Here is a 23,448-nt window from a genome sequence, read left to right as displayed (position 1 = left end):
TGGCCGCCTCATATCTACCATAGGAACTTGCATGTCGACCACTGGCACATTCAGGTCTTCCAATTGCCCCCTGAGACTGCTGCAATGTTCCACCGAGACTGAGACAATGAGAGTGTTGTTCTCCAGAGTGCAGGGGATCCGGTAGCGAACAGCCGAATGCTCCACATGACCACAATCCATGATTTCTCCCTGCTCACGCACATTGCTGCGGCCTGCAAGTCTGCTCGGGTTCCTATTCTGTTCAGAAGTGATTTCCACCGAGGAGGAAGGCGAAATGACTGGCCTCTGAGTAGCAGCACGACCCCTGGAACCGCCACGACGACTGCTCATTCTGGGCCTTTCTCTCTGCATCTCCCGATTTTTCTCTAGACAAGAATTCCTCTGAGAAATCTTACACTGAAGCAGAGAATGTTCTGTCTCTGCCAGCGCTTGCTCGGACAGCTTGAAGGAATGCAGGAAAGCGGCATGGGGTTCGAGTTTATGGAGCGCCATCCTCCTCGCTCTCTGCTGCGCAATGAATGCCGAATAGACAGGCCTTAAAACCCAAATTACTTCACCTTCCAGCGTATTTACTGTGCCAGCGTCCTGGTTAATCGTGGCTCGTCCGGGCTGACACCTGCCTATGTGACGAGCCACTTGCCTATCGCACAGTGAAATCACCCGCATCCGGGAAACCCAAGGAACTCATATTATAAACCCAAGGGATTAATATTAAAACCCCAAGGGATTATAAACCCAATGGAATAATATTAATCCTAAGAGATTAATATTATAAACCAAGCTATATAAACCCTAAGATAAATATTATAAATCCTAAAATAAACATGATTGACCATGGTTCATTTTCATATTGAGACAATCCTAGTCACAATGTGAAGTTGAACCATGGGTGACCATGCTTGACCATGATTAATTTTTATTTCAAGACAATATTTCTCAGAATGCGACGTTGGACCATGGTTGACTATGGTTGATTTTTATATTGAGACAATATTTTTCACGATGCGACATTCGACCATGGTTGACCATTGTTGAACATAGTTGATTTTCATATTGAAACAATCTTTCGAGCATTGTTGACCATGGTGGACCATGGTTGACCATGCTAAACCATGGTTGATTTTCATTGATTTTTATATCAAGACAATCTTTGTCACAATGTGACGTTCGACCATGGGTGACCATGATTGACCATGGATGACCATGTTTTCTTTTATAAAACATGGTTGACCAAGGTTGGCCTGATTAACTAAACCCAAGGGACTAATATTATAAACCCAAGGTATATAAACCCAAAGATGAATATTATAAACACTAAAATAAACATGGTTGACCATGGTTGATTTTCATATTAAGACAATCCTTGTCACAATGTGACGTTGGACCATGGCTGACCATGATCGAGAGAATGTTTGTCACAACGTGAAATTGGACCATGGTTAACCATGGATGGTATTAAAAAGCCAAGTGAATAATAAACCCTAGAGATTAATACTAAAAACCCAAGGGATTATAAACCTAAGTGAATAATATTGAACCCTAGGAATATGAACACTTAGGTTAATAAACCCAAGGGATTGGTATTATAAACCCAAGGAATAAAAATTATAAACCCAAGGTATATAAACCCTAAGATAAATATTATAAATGCTAAAATAAACATGGTTGACCATGGTTGATTTCCATATTGAGACAATCCTTGTCACAATGCGACGTTGGACCATGGTTGAACATGATTGATTTTCATATTGAGACATTCTTTCTCACAATATGACATTTGACCTTGGTTGACCATAGTTGATTTTCATATTGAGACAATATTTGTCACAATGTGACATTTGACCTTGGTTGACCATGGTTGGCCATGGTTCACTATGATTGACCATGGTTTACCATGATTGATATTATAAACACAAGGGAATAATAAAACCTAATGGATTTATTCTATAAACCCAAGGGAATAATAAACCTAATGGGTTGATATTATAAAGCCAAGGGAATAATAAACCCAATAGATTAGTACTAAAACCCCAAGGGATTATGAACCCAAGCAAATAATATTAAACCCAAGGGACTATGATTACAAGCCCAATCTTTATCACAATGCGACGTTCGACCATGATTGAACATGGATGGCCATGGTTGACCAAGGTTGACCATGGTTGACCATGATTATCATATTGAGATAATATTTGTCATAATACGGTGTTGGACCGTGGTTGAGACAATAATGGTTTTCATATTGGGACAATATTTGTCACAATGAGACGTTGGGCCATGGTTGATGAAATTTGACCATGATTAACCATAGTTGACCATGATTATCATATTTAGACAATCTTTGTCATAATGCGAAGTTGGACCATAGCTGAAACAATGATTGATTTTTATATTGAGACAATCTTTGTCACAATGAGACATTGTACCATGGTTGACTATGATTAACCATGGATGACCACAATTAATTTTATAAAACATGGTTGACCATAGTTGAATAATATGAAACCCAAGGGACTAATATTATAAATGCAAGGTACATAAACCCCAAGATAAATATTATAAACACTAATACATACATGTTTGACCATGGTTGATTTTCAGATTGAGACAATACTTGTCATTATGTGATGTTGGACCATGGTTGACCATGCTTGATTTTCAAATTAAGAAAATATTTGTCACAATGTAACATTTGACCATGGTTGATTCTCATATTGAGACAATATTTGTCAAAATACGACATTAGACCATGGTTGACCATGATTGACCATGATTGACCATGATCGACCATACTTCCTATTACAAACCCAAAGGACTAACAAACCCTAGGGACTAATACTAAAAATCCAATGGACTATAAACCTAAGGGAATAATACTAAACCCTAGGAATATGAAACCTTAGATTAATAAATCAAAGGGATTGATATTATAAACTCAAGGGGATAATAAACCCAAGAGATAAAAATTAACCCAAGGTATATAAACCATAAGATAAATATTATAAACCCTAAAATAAACATGGTTAACCATGGTTGGCTTCCATATTGAGAAAATTATTGTCACAGTGCAACGTTAGACCATGGTTGGCCATGATTGATTAAACACTAAAATAAACATGGTTGACCATGGTTTATTTTCATATTGAGATAATCCTTGGACCAAGGTTGACCATGGTGTACCATGGTTGATTTTCATTGATTTTCATATCAAGACAATCTTTGCTATAATGTGATCCATGGATGAGCATGTTTGATTTTATAAAACATGGATGACCATTTTTTACCAAGGTTGACCATGATTGACTAAACTGAAGGGACTAATATTATAGAACCAAAGTATATAAAAACTAATATAAATATTATAAACCCAAAAATAAACATGGTTGACCATGGTTGATTTTCACATTGAGACAATCCTTATCACAATGTGACGTTGGACCATGGTTGACCATGATCGAGAGAATGTTTGTCACAATGTGACATTGGACCATGGTTAACCATGGATGGTGATGAGGCTCATCAATAGGTATATCACAAGGGTCACAATGCCATCCTCCAACTTCAAAATTATCTCTTTCTCACATTTATTTACAAATTGTGTTATATTATGCTTACCGTGAGGAGTAAAAGATGTGTTGCTATGGTATGTGGCCTAATATGTCTTAAATGAAGGAATTGGAGCAATTTTGAGATAATTTGAGTGCAGGAGATCAGAGAAGAAAAAAAGCAGATATTCTAGGAGGTTTTACACCTTATGAACTCCTTCAATCAATTAAAGATCACCACTCTATCTCTAATAAAATCGAGGTCATTAGCAGCCAAGCTAGTGCAGTTTAAGGAAGATATAGATCCACCTTTCTCAAGTTTGGGAGACAAACATCTCTATTTTCTAGGGATCTATTGGTAGCTACCATTTTGTATAAATAAACATGCTAAGCAACTCATTAGGATTCAATTTTTTGTTGTAGCTAAGAGGCTTTTGAGCTAAATCACTTGTGACTACTATTTTTGCGATGTATTTGACATTTCTGCAATGATAATGAAAATTTTCATTTTGATCCATCAATGAGTTAGTCTAGAGGGTTAAAGCTCTTGGGTTTGGGCACAACCATAGTAGCTTAGGTCCCTCTAATGTATTTATACTTCTTTTAGCTTATAATTTTATTAGTTGCTGCATTTCAGTAGAGTATAGTTCCTCAAAAAGTCTATGACTGTGGCCTCTATCTCACCTCTCTCATGGGAGCATGATTACAGGACTCCACCATCACTCACCTCTCTCATGGGAGCATGATTACAGGACTCCACCATCATAGCCCAAAAATTTTATATGATTTCTTGATTATGATTGCTTGGAAAAGTCTACATTTGTTATCTTTCTTTAGACATGATTGTTGTAGCTTAGAATTTAATTCATTGCATAGATAAAGTTCTTAGCATCAGTTAGATCGTTTCCAAATTCAAATCATCTTTTCCACCATTGATTGTAATATTTTGCAAGTGAAAAGAAGAAAAGGTGCATGTGATGTTGCAATACTGTTGGATCTCCAGGCAAGGGATCATTTCACCACCTCCATCTAGGACTTCTACACTCTCTTTTGATAAATTCCAACCAATGTTATCGATCTCTAATTTTAGGTCACTATGAGCGGCCCTCTTAGCCCAAATTTGGCCTTCCTAAAGTGTTGGGCTTGGCTAGGGGTGTTGGTCACCTTCCATACATTTCCCAAAACCTTCATCCATATTTTAATCACTTTATCCTATCATCCTTACTCTCTAAACTCTCTTGGAAAACTTCTTGTAGAATTTCAAGACTTCGTGTAACAGTACAAGAATCCTGTAGCACACTTGTAGCAACCTGTTTTTCCCCTGTTTTGACCTGTAATGCTAGTGTAGCTTGGTATAGGAGTAGGTTAACCCCCAAGATTGGAATCCATGATTAGAGGTACCACCTAGTCCATTCCCTACATTCCTTTTCCTTTACTGCAAGAGAAAATAGCATTAGTTTCTTCATTACAGATTTGGCAATTAGGACATTACTTGATATGCAAGTGTGAAAGAGATAAATGATGCACTGCACAAATTCTTGAATTGTGAATTGGTAGAATAATCTTCTGTTTTCAATTGAATTTGATAGCTAGATGGTTGATTGCAATTAGTGTAGCTTTTCTTTCTGTAGTTAACATAATTCTTGTGTTGTCTCATGGATTGATTCAGTAGAATTTACAAGTTGACAACATTTACAAGTTAGATTTGAACAATGTTTACTTTTATGCACTAGGACTAGCTTTTGAATCATGCTTTTAGTAGTTAATATTCCCTAGTTCAGTAGAAGAATGGTCTTGGAGCCCTAATGTTCAAGTGACCTAGTTGAGTGTGACATGAGTAGTATTCCATCTACTGTGTATATAACACTGTCACCTCAAAGTTTGTATGAACACTGAGTTGATAAATAGAGTTCAGCAACCTGTAGGAGTTTCAACACTCTTGGCGCAATACCAGGGCTCACCACTTTTTGGCATCGTTGTTGAGGAGGTGTCTAGGTAGATGTTATTTCTTCTTTTCTTTCTATTCTGCATTCAATTTTGAAAAAATCATATAAAAGAAGAGAAAAAATTATTTCATTCCTCATAGGAGTAGAGGCACTTTAGGAGAATTCTTTCCAAACACCCCCACACCACGAAACAATCAATCTTCACTCTTCTTCGCTGACTGTCAACTTCCCTCTTTGACTACAGGGTAGTTAGATGACCCCTTAGGTGAACAACCTGAGATCTTTGAAGAAACTATTGGGGAAGAAGAAGAATCCATTCCACATACCCACACCATGGATGAAAACAGGAATGAGGAGGTTTTCCCTATCAGATAAATTAATGGATATTTTAGAATGAAAAATATAAGCCCTACTGCCCTTCCTCACTTCCATGGCTTAAGATTTGGATACCCTGATACATTTGTGTTTGAGTTTATTGTTGTCTGTAGAACTTATGACTATACTTTTGATGACCAGAAGATGAAGTTATTCCCATCTACCCTTAAGGATGCAACCTTGTGCAGGTTTTTGGGTCTACCTAGGGATAACATCACTACCTAGGCTCAGATTCAACAACCCTTTAACAACAAGTACAAGGACTACTGTAGGTCCAAATAAACCAAAGAGGAAATATTTATAATGACTCTTGGACCTGATTAATCCCTAGAAGACTATGAGGAAATATTCTAGCCCAGTTATAGGAGGGCCAGATGCACCCTTGATCCTGAATCACTCAAGTTATTCCTTCTCCAAGGAATTAGAGAGGACATGCTTGAAACCCTTAACATGATATCTGGGGGAGATATCTATCAGTTCCCCAATGCAGACACCAAAACAATTATCAAAAATCATTCTAGGGCTACTAGGAAGAAGGGTACGGCTAGTCAAGCTATGGTAAGTTCCTCTCCCTCCACATCATCCATCAGGAATGAATTTGGAAACATGTTGGAGGAGTTTAAATGTGAAATGTTGCATACCTTTATTCTACAAATGGATACCATGTAGATCAAGAGGAGACAAGAGGAAGCAAAGAGGGCCTTAGCTATATTTTGCCCAAAATGCATTAGGAGGCACCCGAGAAATGAATGTCAATTAAATGTTATAGAGGCTTGATCGGTGTGTGAGGAAATCCATGCCATAGATAAGTGCCCTTCTTTGCATGGATTGAAAGCTATATACCAAGGGGTAGAAGGTGGGGCTGAGAAACTCTGTTTCGTTAATCAAATTAGGCCTCAAGGACCTCGACCATACCAGCAGGGCATGCAAGGAGCATCCTACTCTTATTACCGTCCCAACTAGAATGCACCCTTGCCACCTTGGTACTCTTCCACTCATCCATCAAGGTACACACATCCTTCTTCACCTTATGCACCTCAATTTCCTCGCCAAAATTTCAATCAACCATTTCATCCATATGCTTCTCCACATCCTCAATGGAATAACCCATCAAAAGGGTGGAGGTCTCAACTCAACCAACCTCTTACTTTACTGCCTCCACCTCCATCTCAACGAAAACTCACTCATCCTACTCCACCTAAGAAACCTCACATGCCTTCTCACCCAAATCTGAACCCAAATAACAAGCAGGCACAATAGGTCTATATAGGTCTATAGTGGAGAGACATCTTACCCTTCCTATGTTGTGGATATTCAAGAAGTAAACATCAAGTCTGGAAGAGGGCTCCCAGATAACCAACCTCCTCTCCACCTGAGGAGCTTGAAGAGGGAAAGGAAGAGAGTAACCCTTAAGTAAATCCACCTCCTTTTCCTGGGAGATTGATCCATCCTAACCAGGACACCCCATAAGAGATTGAACTTCTAGGAGAATTAAAGAACATGTGTGTTAAAATTCCCCTCCTCCAAGCTATAAAGTATGTTCCCATCTACAATAAGCTTATCAAAAAGAAATGTTTCAAACATTGTAGGAGGAGAAAGAAATACACCCCCACCATCAATGTTATTGGCCAATTATCTTATTTCATGCTGGGTAGAGTGATTTGCCCAAAATATTTAGACCCTGGAAGTCCTAGACTTAAATGTACACATTGATGGCACCATTGTCCCTCACACCTTGATTGACCTTGGGGCTACCATCAATGTGATGACTAGAGAGACCATGCTAAATCGAAACCTCCAAGGATTATTGAGAAAGATCACTACAATGTTGCAACTTACAGATAGGTCCATAGTGGCTCCTGAGGGAGCTTTTGAGGATGTAATGGTCTCTATTGACTCTTGGGAGCATCCTACTAACTTCCTAGTTCTCCAGCCCAAAACCAAATTCAATGGTAATCCTCTCATCCTTGGAAGACCATGGCCAGTCACTACTGATGCTTACATAAGTTGCAAGGTTGGGAACATGACCATTAAGAATGAGCATTTGTTTAAACAGTTGGTATTGTACCCTTCTACTCAGCCATCCATTGAGCATGACTTACCCCTATGGTTGTAGGAGGAGGAGGAAGTTGAAGTGTATCATGCAACATCCCATTCAATATGTACCCTAGATTCTCTTATACGAGGGGGGAAACCTGATGAAGATGAACTCATTGACCAAATCATCTAGAACCAACCCCCAATACCTTGCCTCTTGATGAGATTGTGAAGGAATCCGAGGGTAATCCTTGGATTGGGTTATGGGGTAAAAGCATGTTAATGTGTCTCATTATATGGAAAAAGCAAAAAAGTATTCAAATGAAAAAAGATAAAAAAAAATGAATATAAAAATATCAATTAAATGAGTTGAGTTTCATACTTGTTAATTATAAAAAATAAATGCTAAATTTGTAACAAAGCTAACTAAAAATAAATTTTGGTAAAAGCTATAGTGAACCTATTTAATGGGTTCAGAAAATATAAATAATGTTATAAAAAGCAAATACTAAATTTGTAAATAAGTCAACTCATAGTAAATATTGGTAAAAGCTATGGTTAATCACTCACAAAATATAAATAACTTTTTTAAATATGCAAGTTTAAATATGTAAAGTTAAATGAAATGCTAAAACTCTTTAAATATATATATAAAAATAGAATTAAAATTTCTAAACAAATAATTTTATATATTATATTTTGAATAATATAAAATATGTTATTATAAAAAATTTAAAATATATTTTAAAAAATTTCAAAAAATAATTTTAACATTTTGCTATATGTTATTTTCAAATTTCTATTAAAAAAAATTGATTTTATAAACTTGAAAGGATAGTTTCTTGGGTCACGGTTTTATATATACAAAACGATTATCATTTTTACTAGTATTTTAATAATAATTAAAAAATATGCCTACTTTTTATTTTTACAAATGGACTATTTGTTGACCACCGAAGAGGTTGTACATACAATTTCTTGTATTGATCAAATGCATAATTAATTTCAATAAGTTAACCAATAATTACACATTTATACCTGTAGAAGTCACTTTTGATATATACACTTCTAGGTGCATGTGAGACAATAGGTTAGAGGTGAGTTAGAAATGGTCTAGGTCAATTTATAGAATATGTGATATCTTCATTGTGGGTATTCCATTCAAACCCATAAGATTTTGATCTTAATATTCCACCTACAAAATGTTTGGCATTATTTTTCCATCTTGGACATAGGTCAAATGAAAGATGCTTTCACTACAAGCTAAGTTAGTTCTAGTGAGTTCTCTTATAATATTTTGCAACTATGGGAACTTATGCAAACGTGACCCCCTTTATTAATGAAACATGGACTATATGTGATTATTGTGAAAATGTAGTAGCAAAGCTAGGTAATTTACATTATAGTTCAAGATTAGATGTGGCTTATATGACGATAAAAATACAATAGATGAATAGTGAGGCTACTGAATTTATTGATACCCTCAAGCACAGAGAAGCTTAAAGAGATCAAATTCATTAAGGAAAAGATAGTAGAATTATATGATGCAACCAAAACATATGAGACTACTCATAGATAATTTCATTTGACTATCTAAAAGACATATTTACATATTTAGAGATATAACAACTAAAGTATTTTATTGGTGCAATGAAAAGTAGTTTCTCAAATACAACATGTTGAACTAGAGAGTGAGAAGGCATCTTCTGGTTGGAACTTCCATAGTCTTAGGAAAATAGACTAATAAGCCAAATACTTTGAAGGAGTTTTGGGGCAAAGCCTTGCATTTGGTTCAAGAATTAGCCTCTCCATTTGAAGGACAATTAGAATAATAAATGGTAGGAAAGTAACTCAGTTAAATTAAAGGCTTGTCATCAAGTGTGATTGAGGCTAGTTGACCTAGTTGTGTTGGGATTGTTGTGCAAGGAAGTGGAAAGAATACAATACACCACATGAATAATTCAATTGTACCAAATGGAACCTTGATATGACTATGAAAAATGTGGAAGATATATCTTTTGCATCCAAATCTAGTTTTAATTAAATATGCAGTGGATTATATATATTTGGTTAACTAGCCTAGTTAGGTCATTGATGTTGTTAAAGTTATTCATATGAATGTATAAGTATACCTTTAAGAGATATATGGGAAGAAAATTGGTTAAGTGAATAGGTCATATAGTTAATCTATTTTTTAGTTAATGAATGGTTTAGATGATGTGTTGGTAAAATAGTTGATGCACCCTTCTTGGTTCTATGAGAAGCTGTGGTCCTATTGTAGGTACATTATTGTATTGGACATTTCTAGTTTATTTTTAATGGAGGTCCTTCATTTCTTTTTGTTGTGTGTATTGTAATGATATGATGATTGTTGCAATTATTTCCTTTTTTAATGGATTATATCTACTTACTTCATGAATGATATAGAACTACAAATGATACTTATGGTTTTGATTCTAACATATAAATGAATAGTCAATCATCATTTTTTTTTATTATAGAAACTATATAAAATCCATAGGAATTTGAATTTTTTAAGAAAAATGTCACCATACATTTTACAATTTACATATGAAAGACTACTAAGATTCACAAAACTTTTTACACTTCAATATAATTTTTCATGAACTAGACATCTATTTATATTAGATAATTATCTTAAGAACTTAGAAATAATGATTGATATATTCAAATTACATAATATTTATTAAGTGCATTATTTGTGATTAAAATATATAACTTATATTTATATAATTATATTGCCCCTAGAGGCACTCGGTTCAGATGTATAGGCTTTAAATGTAAATATTTTTTTATTTAAAGCAATTGCAAGTCATAATAATATATCTCTTAATATATTATTTTATGTTTTATACATACAATTAATATAATTTAATATACATAATATTTTTTAATATGATTTGTATCTATTAATTTGTAGTAAAGCACCATAAATTAGGTTTAGGAACCTGTCATAGATAATATATTTTTGAATATAATATTTTGTAATTTACAACTATTTTAATGTTAATCTCTTTTAACATATAAAACTTGAATTGCAATATATAATTTATATCTATAAATTAAGGCTAAAAGCACTATAAATTAAGTTTAAGGCATCAACATGGACCAAGAAGCAATGCACACAATCAAGCTCTAAAGTATACATATAATGGAAAAATTTTAATCAACCATATTTTTTATTCACCATGTTTTTACTCTCTTTTTAAACTTAGTTGGTCAATTCTTTAGGCATATTTGGAATAAGATTTAGGGTTATTTTGGGCATATTTATGAAATGATTAAAAGTACTTTAAGGCAGCAACATGGGCGAAGAAACAATACACACAATCAAACTCTAATGGATACATTGAATGGAAAAATTATAATCAACCATTTTTTTTATTCACCATGTTTTAACTCTCCTTTTAAACTTAGTTTGTGAGTTCTTTAGGCATATTTGAAATAAGATTTATGGTTATTGTTGGGAATATTTATGAAATGGTTTTTTAGGTTTAGTTTGTGCATGTATTGTTTCACTTTACCCAATAAATCAAGTTCAACAATGCATCATAAGTAATAACTATATTTTTTGATCATACATGTAGTTTTATAATAAGATTTTCAATCAATGATTACTATGTTTGCATTTAAAGCCATAACTATTAAATTTGCAGTGTTAATTATATATACAAAATCTTACCATTATATGAAGAACTTTCCCTTAGTGAAAATTTGATAAATAAATAAATAAATTATAAATTTAATTATAAAATTTTAGTTTTTTAATTATTAATATAAATAAGACTTTAAATTATTGTTTTACTTAAGTTATTAGTGTTTTCAAAAACTTTTTATAGATATTAATAGAGCCATTAAAATTAAAAGCATTAACTCTTTCCTATATTATTTTACTTTTAGTACATTGCTCTATTATATTACTTCTATAAATTTTGATATATTAATTTATTAAAAAAGATACATATATGTAAATTTGTGATATATTTTATCAAAACAAAAAATATAAAGAAAACTTAAAATATTCACAATTTTCCATTTACAAATGATAAAATTGAAAAGAAAGATAAGAAATTAGTACTACTTGACTTTTTGTTTAATTTTATAATCAATAAAGATATAAATAAAAATATAATAGTATATGATATATAACTTTTACAATGTATAAATATTCTAAACCATTCTAGATCTATTTAACTTTTGATATTCTTGAGACATCAAAACTTTAGAGGTACACAATTTTCTTCCAGTTTTACATTCAAGTAAGAGGTTTGCACTTTCACAAATTTGATATCTTTTAGCCTTTGATAAATCCAGAATTAAGATAGATTTAGATTAATATATAACCAAAAACCTTAAATCAAAACTGATAAATACTTGAGAAAACTACATATAACCTAATTAAAAGTTGGTAGACCCACTTAGAGTGATGGTAGACCCACTTAGAGTGATACTAGCTAGAAAAAATTGTCAAAAGAAGATGCGGAAAAATTAATGTTATGTACTTGAAATAAGAACCAATTCCTTTCTTTTTTAATGTTTCCTACGTTTCAAAACTCTTCAAATTTAAGAAACACGTTGACCAATTCTAACAAATTCACTTTCATTGGACATGTTCATAGATTCATTATCAAATCTTATAACACATTCATTGTTCATAGATTCATTATCAAATCTTATAACACATTCATTGGACATGTTGAGAGATTCATTATCAAATCTTATAATAGTTGTCTTTGCAATTTTCATGAATTTTAAACCTAAATTGACATGTCGACTTTCACAATAATTTCCCATGCATTCCATACAGTCACATAACTACACGGGCAGGGCCATTTGTTCATGATCCAACAGACAAAACATTTTTGAATTCAAACTTGTGATTCAAACTTGTGAGTGATTCCTCCAGGCAAACCAATTAGGAATGCACGCCAATTTATAAATAATGGAGCGATTAATGGCACCACAAGTGGAATCTTGTAATTGTTATCTTTGCAATTTCTACAAGTTTTAAAACTACAGTGACATGTTGACATTCACAACCTTTGAATAAACTCCAGTCAGGACAAAACCCCACACGTTCCATTGACAGGTGCGTTTGTCAATGATCCAACCTACAAAACGTTTATGAATTCAAACAATCCTGCAGACAAACTGATTATGAATTGCACGCCGATTTAGAAACAAAGGAGTGATTCGACGCGAATGGCGCCGTAGGTGAGATCTTGTAATTGATATCTGTAAGTAATGTTTACAGGTTTTAAATCTAAAGTGACAGGTTGGCTTTCACATTATTTACAGTCGGGAAACAAACTAGGCACGTTCCATTGACGGGTGCATTAGTCAATGATCCAACATACAGAAAATTTATCAATTCAAACCTGTAACAGTAACCAATTTTGAATTCACGCGGATTTATAGATAATGAAGTGATTCGACGCGAATGGCACTCTGAGGGAGGCTGTGCAATAATTATGTATAACTGGAAAGGCCCTACTGCAATGAAATTTGAATGACAAGTCACTTTCGTTCAGTCGCTGTCCGTTCTTTTCCCTGCGTCTTGGATTTTCTCATTCTCATAACTTTTATCTTCAACTAAACGCTAGACGTTAAATTTGAGTTGCCATCGTCGCGATTTCCAATACCGTGAAAATTCGACTGCCACTGCTCTTTTATGGATTGCTTCTGCTCCTCTGTCTTTTCTCTCTTTGCAGTGGGGTCGTCTATCATTGACGCTGTGAAAGGTGGTATCGTCACTGTTTCGTGTTCTGACGATCTGCATTGGATTCAATTTCAGTTGCAGCCAAATTTCATTAGGCAGGTTTTAAGTTTTAAATTTTATAAACTAGTACAGTGTAGATTGGATTTAATTTTCAGTTGTATTAAAATTTTCATTGAGTTGAGAAGGTTTTAAATTTTATAGAATAGCACCATCACAATCATATTAATAAATATGGTTGACATAAGCACTAGGCTTAAACTTAATATTATAAACCATAATATCAAACCTAATATTATTAAACTTATTATTAACTATTAATATATTAATTATGCATTAATAAAATATTGTATTAATAAATATTAATATATTAATTAATATTAAACCCAAGGGATTTATACTATAAACTTTAGGGAGTAATATTATAAATCCAAGGGAATAATCTTAAACCCAAGGGATAATTATTATAGGCCCTTCTGATTAATATTATAAAACCAAGAAATTATTGATATTATTGATGAAAACACTAAAGGGAATAATATTAAACCCTATGAATATGAACCCTTAGATTAATAAACCCAAGGAACTCATATTATAAACCCAAGGGATTAATATTAAAACCCCAAGGGATTATAAACCCAATGGAATAATATTAATCCTAAGAGATTAATATTATAAACCCAAGCTATATAAACTCTAAGATAAATATTATAAACCCTAAAATAAACATGATTCACCATGGTTCATTTTCATATTGAGACAATCCTAGTCACAATGTAAAGTTGAACCATGGGTAACCATGCTTGACCATGATTAATTTTTATATCAAGACAATATTTCTCAGAATGCGTGGACCATGGTTGACTATGGTTGATTTTTATATTGAGACAATATTTTTCACGATGCGACATTCGACCATGGTTGACCATTGTTGAACATAGTTGATTTTCATACTGAAACAATCCTTCGAGCATTGTTGACCATGGTGGACCATGCTAAACCATGGTTGATTTTCATTTATTTTTATATCAAGACAATCTTTGTCACAATGTGATGTTCAACCATGGGTGATCATGGATGACCATGTTTTCTTTTATAAAACATGGTTGACCAAGGTTGGCCTGATTAACTAAACCCAAGGGACTAATATTATAAACCCAAGGTATATAAACCCAAAGATGAATATTATAAACACTAAAATAAACATGGTTGACCATGGTTGATTTTCATATTAAGACAATCCTTGTCACAATGTGACGTTGGACCATGGCTAACCATGATCGAGAGAATGTTTGTCACAACGTGACATTGGACCATGGTTAACCATGGATAGTATTAAAAAGCCAAGTGAATAATAAACCCTAGAGATTAATACTAAAAACCCAAGGGATTATAAACCTAAGTGAATAATATTGAACCCTAGGAATATGAACACTTAGGTTAATAAACCCAAGGGATTGGTATTATAAACCCAAGGAATAAAAATTATAAACCCAAGGTATATAAACCCTAAGATAAATATTATAAATGCTAAAATAAACATGGTTGACCATGGTTGATTTCCATATTGAGACAATCCTTGTCACAATGCGACGTTGGACCATGGTTGAACATGATTGATTTTCATATTGAGACATTCTTTCTCACAATATGACATTTGACCTTGGTTGACCATAGTTGATTTTCATATTGAGACAATCTTTGTCACAATGTGACATTTGACCTTGGTTGACCATGGTTGGCCATGGTTCACTATGATTGACCATGGTTTACCATGATTGATATTATAAACACAAGGGAATAATAAACCTAATGGATTTATATTATAAACCCAAGGGAATAATAAACCTAATGGGTTGATATTATAAAGCTAAGGGAATAATAAACCCAATAGATTAGTACTAAAACCCCAAGGGATTATGAACCAAAGCAAATAATATTAAACCCAAGGGACTATTATTATAATCCCAAGGTATATAAACCCTAAGATAAATATTATAAACACTAAAATAAACATGGTTGACTATGGTTGACCATGGCTGATTTTCATATCGAGATAATCCTCATTACAATCTAATGTTGGACCATGGTTTACCATGCTTAACCATGGTTGATTTTCATATCAAGATAACCTTTATCATAATGTGATGTTCAACCTGGTTGACCATGATTGACCATGGATGGCTATGGTTGACAAAGGTTGCCTATGATTAACCATGGTTGAACATGATTGATTTTATAAAACATGGTTGACCATGGTTGAATAATATTAAACCCAAGGGACTAATATTATAAACCCAAGGTATATAAACCCTAAGATTATAAACACTAATATAAACATGGTTGACATTCATATTGAGACTATTACATTTATTAATGTGGACCATGGTTGACCATGCTTAACCATGATTGATCTTCTTATAAAGGCAATCTTTATCACAATGCGACGTTCGACCATGATTGACCATGGATGGCCATGGTTGACCAAGGTTGACCATGGTTGACCATGATTATCATATTGAGATAATATTTGTCATAATACGGTGTTGGACCGTGGTTGAGACAATAATGGTTTTCATATTGGGACAATATTTGTCACAATGAGATGTTGGGCCATGGTTGATGAAAGTTGACCATGATTAACCATAGTTGACCATGATTATCATATTTAGACAATCTTTGTCATAATGCGAAGTTGGACCATAGGTGAAACAATGATTGATTTTTATTTTGAGACAATCTTTGTCACAATGAGACATTGTACCATGGTTGACTATGATTAACCATGGATGACCATGATTAATTTTATAAAACATGGTTGACCATAGTTGAATAATATGAAACCCAAGGGACTAATATTATAAATGCAAGGTATATAAACCCTAAGATAAATATTATAAACACTAATACATACATGGTTGACCATGGTTGATTTTTAGATTGAGACAATCCTTGTCATAATGTGATGTTGGACCATGGTTGACCATGATTGATTTTCAAATTAAGAAAATATTTGTCACAATGTAACATTTGACGATTGTTGATTCTCATATTGAGACAATATTTGTCAAAATACGACATTAGACCATGGTTGACCATGATTGACCATGATCGACCATACTTCCTATTACAAACCCAAAGGACTAACAAACTCTAGGGATTAATACTAAAAATCCAATGGACTATAAACCTAAGGGAATAATACTAAACCCTAGGAATATGAAACCTTAGATTAATAAATCAAAGGGATTGATATTATTAACTCAAGGGGATAATAAACCCAAGAGATAAAAATTAACCCAAGGTATATAAACCATAAGATAAATATTATAAACCCTAAAATAAACATGGTTAACCATGGTTGGCTTCCATATTGAGAAAATTATTGTCACAATGCAACGTTAGACCATGGTTGGCCATGATTGATTAAACACTAAAATAAACATGGTTGACCATGGTTTATTTTCATATTGAGATAATCCTTGGACCAAGGTTGACCATGGTGTACCATGGTTGATTTTCATATCAAGACAATCTTTGCTATAATGCGATCCATGGATGAGCATGTTTGATTTTATAAAACATGGTTGACCATTTTTACCATGGTTGACCATGATTGACTAAACAGAAGGGACTAATATTATAGAACCAAAGTATACAAAAACTAATATAAATATTATAAACACAAAAATAAACATGGTTGACCATGGTTGATTTTCACATTGAGACAATCCTTGTCACAATGTGACGTTGGACCGTGGTTGACCATGATCGAGAGAATGTTTGTCACAATGTGACATTGGACCATGGTTAACCATGGATGGTGATGAGGCTCATCAATAGGTATATCACAAGGGTCACAATGCCATCCTACAACTTCAAAATTATCTCTTTCTTACATTTATTTAAAAATTGTGTTATATTATACTTACTGTGAGGAGTAAAAGATGTGTTGCTATGGTATGTGGCCTAATATGTCTTAAATGAAGGAATTGGAGAAATTTTGAGATAATTTGAGTGCAAGAGATCAGAGTAGAAAAAAAAAGCAGATATTCTAGGAGGTTTTCCACCTCCTGAACTCCTCCAATCAATTAAAGATCACCACTCTATCTCTAATAAAATCGAGGTCATTAGCAGCCAAGCTAGTGCAGTTCAAGGAAGATCTAGATCCACCTTTCTCAAGTTTGGGAGACAAACATCTCTATTTTCTAGGGATCTATTGGTAGCTACCATTTTGTATAAATAAGCATGCTAAGGAACTCATTAGGATTCAATTTTTTGTTGTAGCTAAGAGGGTTTTGAGCTAAATCACTTGCGACTACTATTTTTGTGATGTATTTGACATTTCTGCAATGATAATGAAAAGTTTCATTTTGATCCATAAGTGAGTTAGTCCAGAGGGTTAAAGCTCTTGGGTTTGGGCCCAACCCTAGTAGCTTAGGTCCCTCTAATGTATTTATACATATTTTAGCTTATAATTTTATTAGTTGCTGCATTTGAGTAGAGTATAGTTCCTCAAAAAGTCTATGACTGTGGCCTCTATCTCACCTCTCTCATGGGAGCATGATTACAGGACTCCACCATCATAGCCCAAAAATTTTATATGATTTCTTGCTTATGATTGCTTGGAAAAGTCTACATTTGTTATGTTTCTTTAGACATGATTGTTGTAGCTTAGAAGTTAATTCATTGCATAGATAAAGTTCTTAGCATCAGTTAGATAGTTTCCAAATTCAAATCATCTTTTCCACCATTGATTGTAATATTTTGCAAGTGAAAAGAAGAAAAGGTGCATGTGATGTTGCAAGACTGTTGGATTTCCAGGCAAGGGATCATTTCACCACCTCCATCTAGGACTTCTCCACTCTCTTTTGATAAATTCCAACCAATGTTCTTGATCTCTAATTTTAGGTCACTATGAGTAGCCCTCTTAGCCCAAATTTGGCCTTCCTGAAGTGTTGGGCTTGGCTAGGGGTGTTGGTCACCTTCCATACATTTCCCAAAACCTTCATCCATATTTTAATCACTTTATCCTATCATCCTTACTCTCCAAACTCTCTTGGAAAACTTCTTGTAGCATTTCAAGACTTCGTGTAACAGTACAAGAATCCTGTAGCACACTTGTAGCAACCTGTTTTTCCCCTGTTTTGACCTGTAATGCTAGTGTAGCTTGGTATAGGAGTAGGTTAACCCCCAAGATTGGAATCCATGATTAGAGGTACCACCTAGTCCATTCCCTCCATTCCTTTTCCTTTACTGCAAGAGAAAATAACATTAGTTTCTTCATTACAGATTTGGCAATTAGGACATTACTTGATATGCAAGTGTGAAAGAGATAAATGATGCACGAATTCTTGAATTGTGAATTGGTAGAATAATCTTCTGTTTTCAATTGAATTTGATAGCTAGATGGTTGATTGCAATTAGTGTAGCTTTTCTTTCTGTAGTTAACATAATTCTTGTGTTGTCTCATGGATTGATTCAGTAGCATTTACAAGTTGACAACATTTACAAGTTAGATTTGAACAATGTTTACTTTTATGCACTAGGACTAGCTTTTGAATCATGCTTTTAGTAGTTAATATTCCCTAGTTCAGTAGAAGAATGGTCTTGGAGCCCTAATGTTCAAGTGACCTAGTTTAGTGTGACATGAGTAGTATTCCATCTACTGTGTATATAACACTGTCACCTCAAAGTATGTATGAACACTGAGTTGATAAATAGAGTTCAACAACCTCTAGGAGTTGCAACACTCTTGGTGCAATACCAGGGCTCACCACTTTTTGGCATCGTTGTTGAGGAGGTGTCTAGGTAGATGTTATTTCTTCTTTTCTTTCTATTCTGCATTTAATTTTGAAAAAATAATATAAAAGAAGAGAAAAAATTATTTTATTCCTCATAGGAGTAGAGGCACTTTAGGAGAATTCTTTCCAAACACCCCCACACCACGAAACAATCAATCTTCACTCTTCTTCGCTGACTATCAACTTCCCTCTTTGACTACAGGGTAGTTAGATGACCCCTTAGGTGAACAACCTGAGATCTTTGAAGAACCTATTGGGGAAGAAGAAGAATCCATTCCACATACCCACACCATCGATGAAAACAGGAATGAGGAGGTTTTCCCTATCAGATAAATTAATGGATATTTTAGAATGAAAAATATAAGCCCTACTGCCCTTCCTCACTTCCATGGCTTAAGCTTTGGATACCCTGATACATTTGTGTTTGAGTTTGTTGTTGTCTGTAGAACTTATGACTATACTTCTGATGACCAGAAGATGAAGTTATTCCCATCTACCCTTAAGGATGCAACCTTGTGCTGGTTTATGGGTCTACCTAGGGATAGCATCACTACCTGGGCTCAGATTCAACAACCCTTTAACAACAAGTACAGGGACTACTATAGGTCCAAATAAACCAAAGAGGAAATATTTATAATGACTCTTGGACCTGATGAATCCCTAGAAGACTATGAGGAAATATTCCAGCTCAGTTATAGGAGGGCCAGATGCACCCTTGATCCTGAATCACTCAAGTTAGTCCTTCTCCTCCTAGCCCTCAAAAGATTGGGTTTTTACGAGCTTGTTGACATTCAATTTTTTTGAAAGAAACCCTAGGTAATGGAGATGTAATTGTAGGAGAGCTAAAATCCCTCCTTTCTATATGGGATTTTGTGTCCTTCGATGCCAAGGGGTGGTTGGGTGGTCTAGGAATGGGTTTCAACCATAAATATTTCAAAGTGATCAATTCTTTGGGGATGGATATGGCCCTCGATGCCGACATTTTTTCATTAGAATTGGGGATGGAATTGAAAGTAATCAATGTATATGGCCTATGCAAGGAAATAATGGATTTCTAGGATATCTTTTTGGATCGATATGTTATGAAAGCAATGAACCTAACCGTTTGTGAGGATTTAAAGTTCTCAATTGGGGCATGAGAAACTTGGGGTTCTTGCTTCCACCCTAATATCCTTTTCGAAAACTTTGGTCATAAATTAGAAGAGTACCATTTGATGTAAATTTAATCATATCAATGCCCATATTGCGAAATAGATAGACTGGTGATGCAAGTGTAGCCACCCGAATTGATAGGTTCCTGATGGTTGTGTCCTTAATGGAAATTATCCTATTGTTTTGGCAATGGATTGGTGGTGGAGGGGGATGAGATCACCACCCTGTTAATCTAGAACTGAGGGGGTCGCACCAAAGAACACCAGGAAGCCCCTTCAAATTTAATTCTTCTTGGTTAAAAGATGAATCTTTTAGAAATATGGTAGTAGAAAATTTGTCCCCTTTTTCTTTGGATAAAGGAGGTTTGGTGGCATCCAAATTTGCATCAAACTAAAAAATGGTCAAACGCTAAATTATCACTTGGTCACACCAAAAGAAATAGAGAGAGGAGGAAGCTTTCAAGAATCTTGAATTGGAATTGGAGAACCTTGGGGATCTGGAAGGGGTGGGGGTATCAATACAAAGAAACCAAAAAGAGGATTATGCTATTGGAATTTAGAAAAAAGGACCTTGGAGGAAATAGAGGAGATTTTGTGATTTAAAAATCATGTTATGTGGCTTAAAAGTGGTGATGAAAATACACAATTTAGGCTTTGGAAAATACAGAGGGAGCGAGAGCTCAATCTTTTCAACAACATGCAACCCTAAGAAAGAACTATTTTGGAAATCTATACAAAGCTTCTCCTAGGGTATTTATAGCAGAGGTAATATCCCTAGACAGATTCTTCCCCATATTTGCAGGTAAAAATGTAAAATGAAAGTGAAATGGAACTTGTCTTTGAGGGAGAATTACAAAACTTCCTCCACAAATTTCAAAGGGACAAATGTTTGGGTACTAATCAATGGTCATTGGAAATTTTTGTATATCTTTATGACATAATTGGGAATGATCTCCTGAGAGTGGTGAGGAATCAAGAAAATCTAGCTCCATCCATGACTCTTTCAACTCTACCTTCATTGTGTTGATTCCCAAATCAGCCTCCATCCTCTCTTTGATGATTATAGGCCCATCTCATTATGCAACAATATTTACAAAATAATTGCTAAAATGATAGAAAATAGACTAAAGAATATTTTGTGAGCAAATCTCTCCAAGGGAAATTTTCTTTTCTTGAAGGTAGGAAAATACATGAAGTTGTTCGAGTCACTCAGGAGGGTATTCATAGCCTAAATTTTTTTTGAAAGACCTAGTGATTAAAATTTAACTTTCCAAGGCATATGGCGGGGTTATTTGGATCTACATTGGGCTCCTAATGACTCATTAGGGCTTTAAAGTATCATTTACTAGTTAGGTAATGATTTGTATCACTACAATGTCTTTTATTCTTCTTATCAATGGATCGACAATTTCTTTTTTTCATGCTCAGTGTGGTCTTCATTAAGGTCGTCCCCTAGAGCCCCTTTTATTCTTGTTGGTAGCTAAGTGCCTGAGTCGTCTTATTACAGAGGCCAGAGGAGGGGATATTAATGGGGATTTGTGGTGGTTGAGGACTTATATATCAAACATATCTTATTTTTGGATGACATTTTTTTGTTTTGTGATGGTTCGTGGCAGGATCTTGCCTCCAAAAGAGTTGTGTTGTCTCTATTTCAAAATGTTGCAAGTATGTAGGTAAATCATTTAAAATCTACCCTCTCCCCTCATGGATTGTTTTAGGAGGAATTCATCTTTTTTGATGTAGGAGCATTCAAATCAACATTATCCTTGTATTTTAGTAGACATAGGGGGTCTTGTATTTCAGGGAAGTTGGTTTCCTAAGCATTGAATTAATGCAATTATTAAGAATTTTGAGTGATTTTAATGAGAGAAGCTAGAATAGGATTTAATTGAATATTGTGAGACATATTTGTAAATATTCTCGAATATAGGAGAATATGAGAGATTTAGGATAGTTGAGAGAACTAAGGGATTTGAGAATTGATCGTAAAACTTAGATTAGGAGTTAGTTCATGATATTGTGGATTAGAGAGGATCCTTAGTGAAAAGGAAGAGATTTTAGGATTTTGTTGAGAGATTTATGGATCTAAACCAGGAATTGGTTTTAGAATCCTTTTGTATAAATGTAAGCCTAAAACACATAGACAGGGATAGATGGTGAGATAGTTAGACAGTTAAGCTAACTAGAGGGTGAATTTAAGCCTATGGGTAGATTGTAAACGGAGGCCACTGACATTAGAAGATCAGGCCAAAGATAGTGAGAGTGTGTAAATGTTTGTTTATATATATAGAGATTAATTCCGAAATTGTATAAGTGTGTGGTTTGAGTATTGAATGATGAATTATGAATGAATAAGAGTATTTTATATAACATATGTGTGTAGGCAGAGTCCAGGCGAATACATAGAGGAGAAGAATAATACAGAGGAACGTAATGAATCATTGAATCAATTTGAAGAACCCAAGTAATGGTTTGGAGCGATCTTGATCAAAGAAACACATAGAGTGAAGCTCAGGAGGAGTCACACAATGGAATAATGGAAGGACGGGAACCATTGAAGTAATCCGAAACCACAGTCAAATTGAAGAGTGGCATATAACCCAAATACAGAGATGATCGAAGAAATCAAGTGTTAGTGTGCAGGAGTCGTTGGAGCTGGAAGATCAATGGCCATGATTAAGTTACATGGAACGGAGCTATTAATATCTCATCGTAACTTATCACATGAGTGAGTGAACCGGCCTTAACGGAATTGCAATTGCGACATGTGATGTCATTTTTGACCATTGGATCAAATGTTTTGATCAATGGTGGATGGTCATAGTTGAATCCCACATCGCAACATTCCAATTG

This window comes from Pinus tabuliformis, chromosome 7 (genome assembly GCF_031772625.1).
Source record: "Pinus tabuliformis cultivar Carrire ecotype Pingquan chromosome 7, CPIR1, whole genome shotgun sequence".
Classification (NCBI taxonomy): Eukaryota; Viridiplantae; Streptophyta; class Pinopsida; order Pinales; family Pinaceae; genus Pinus; species Pinus tabuliformis.
This window is presented reverse-complemented; position numbering follows the sequence as displayed.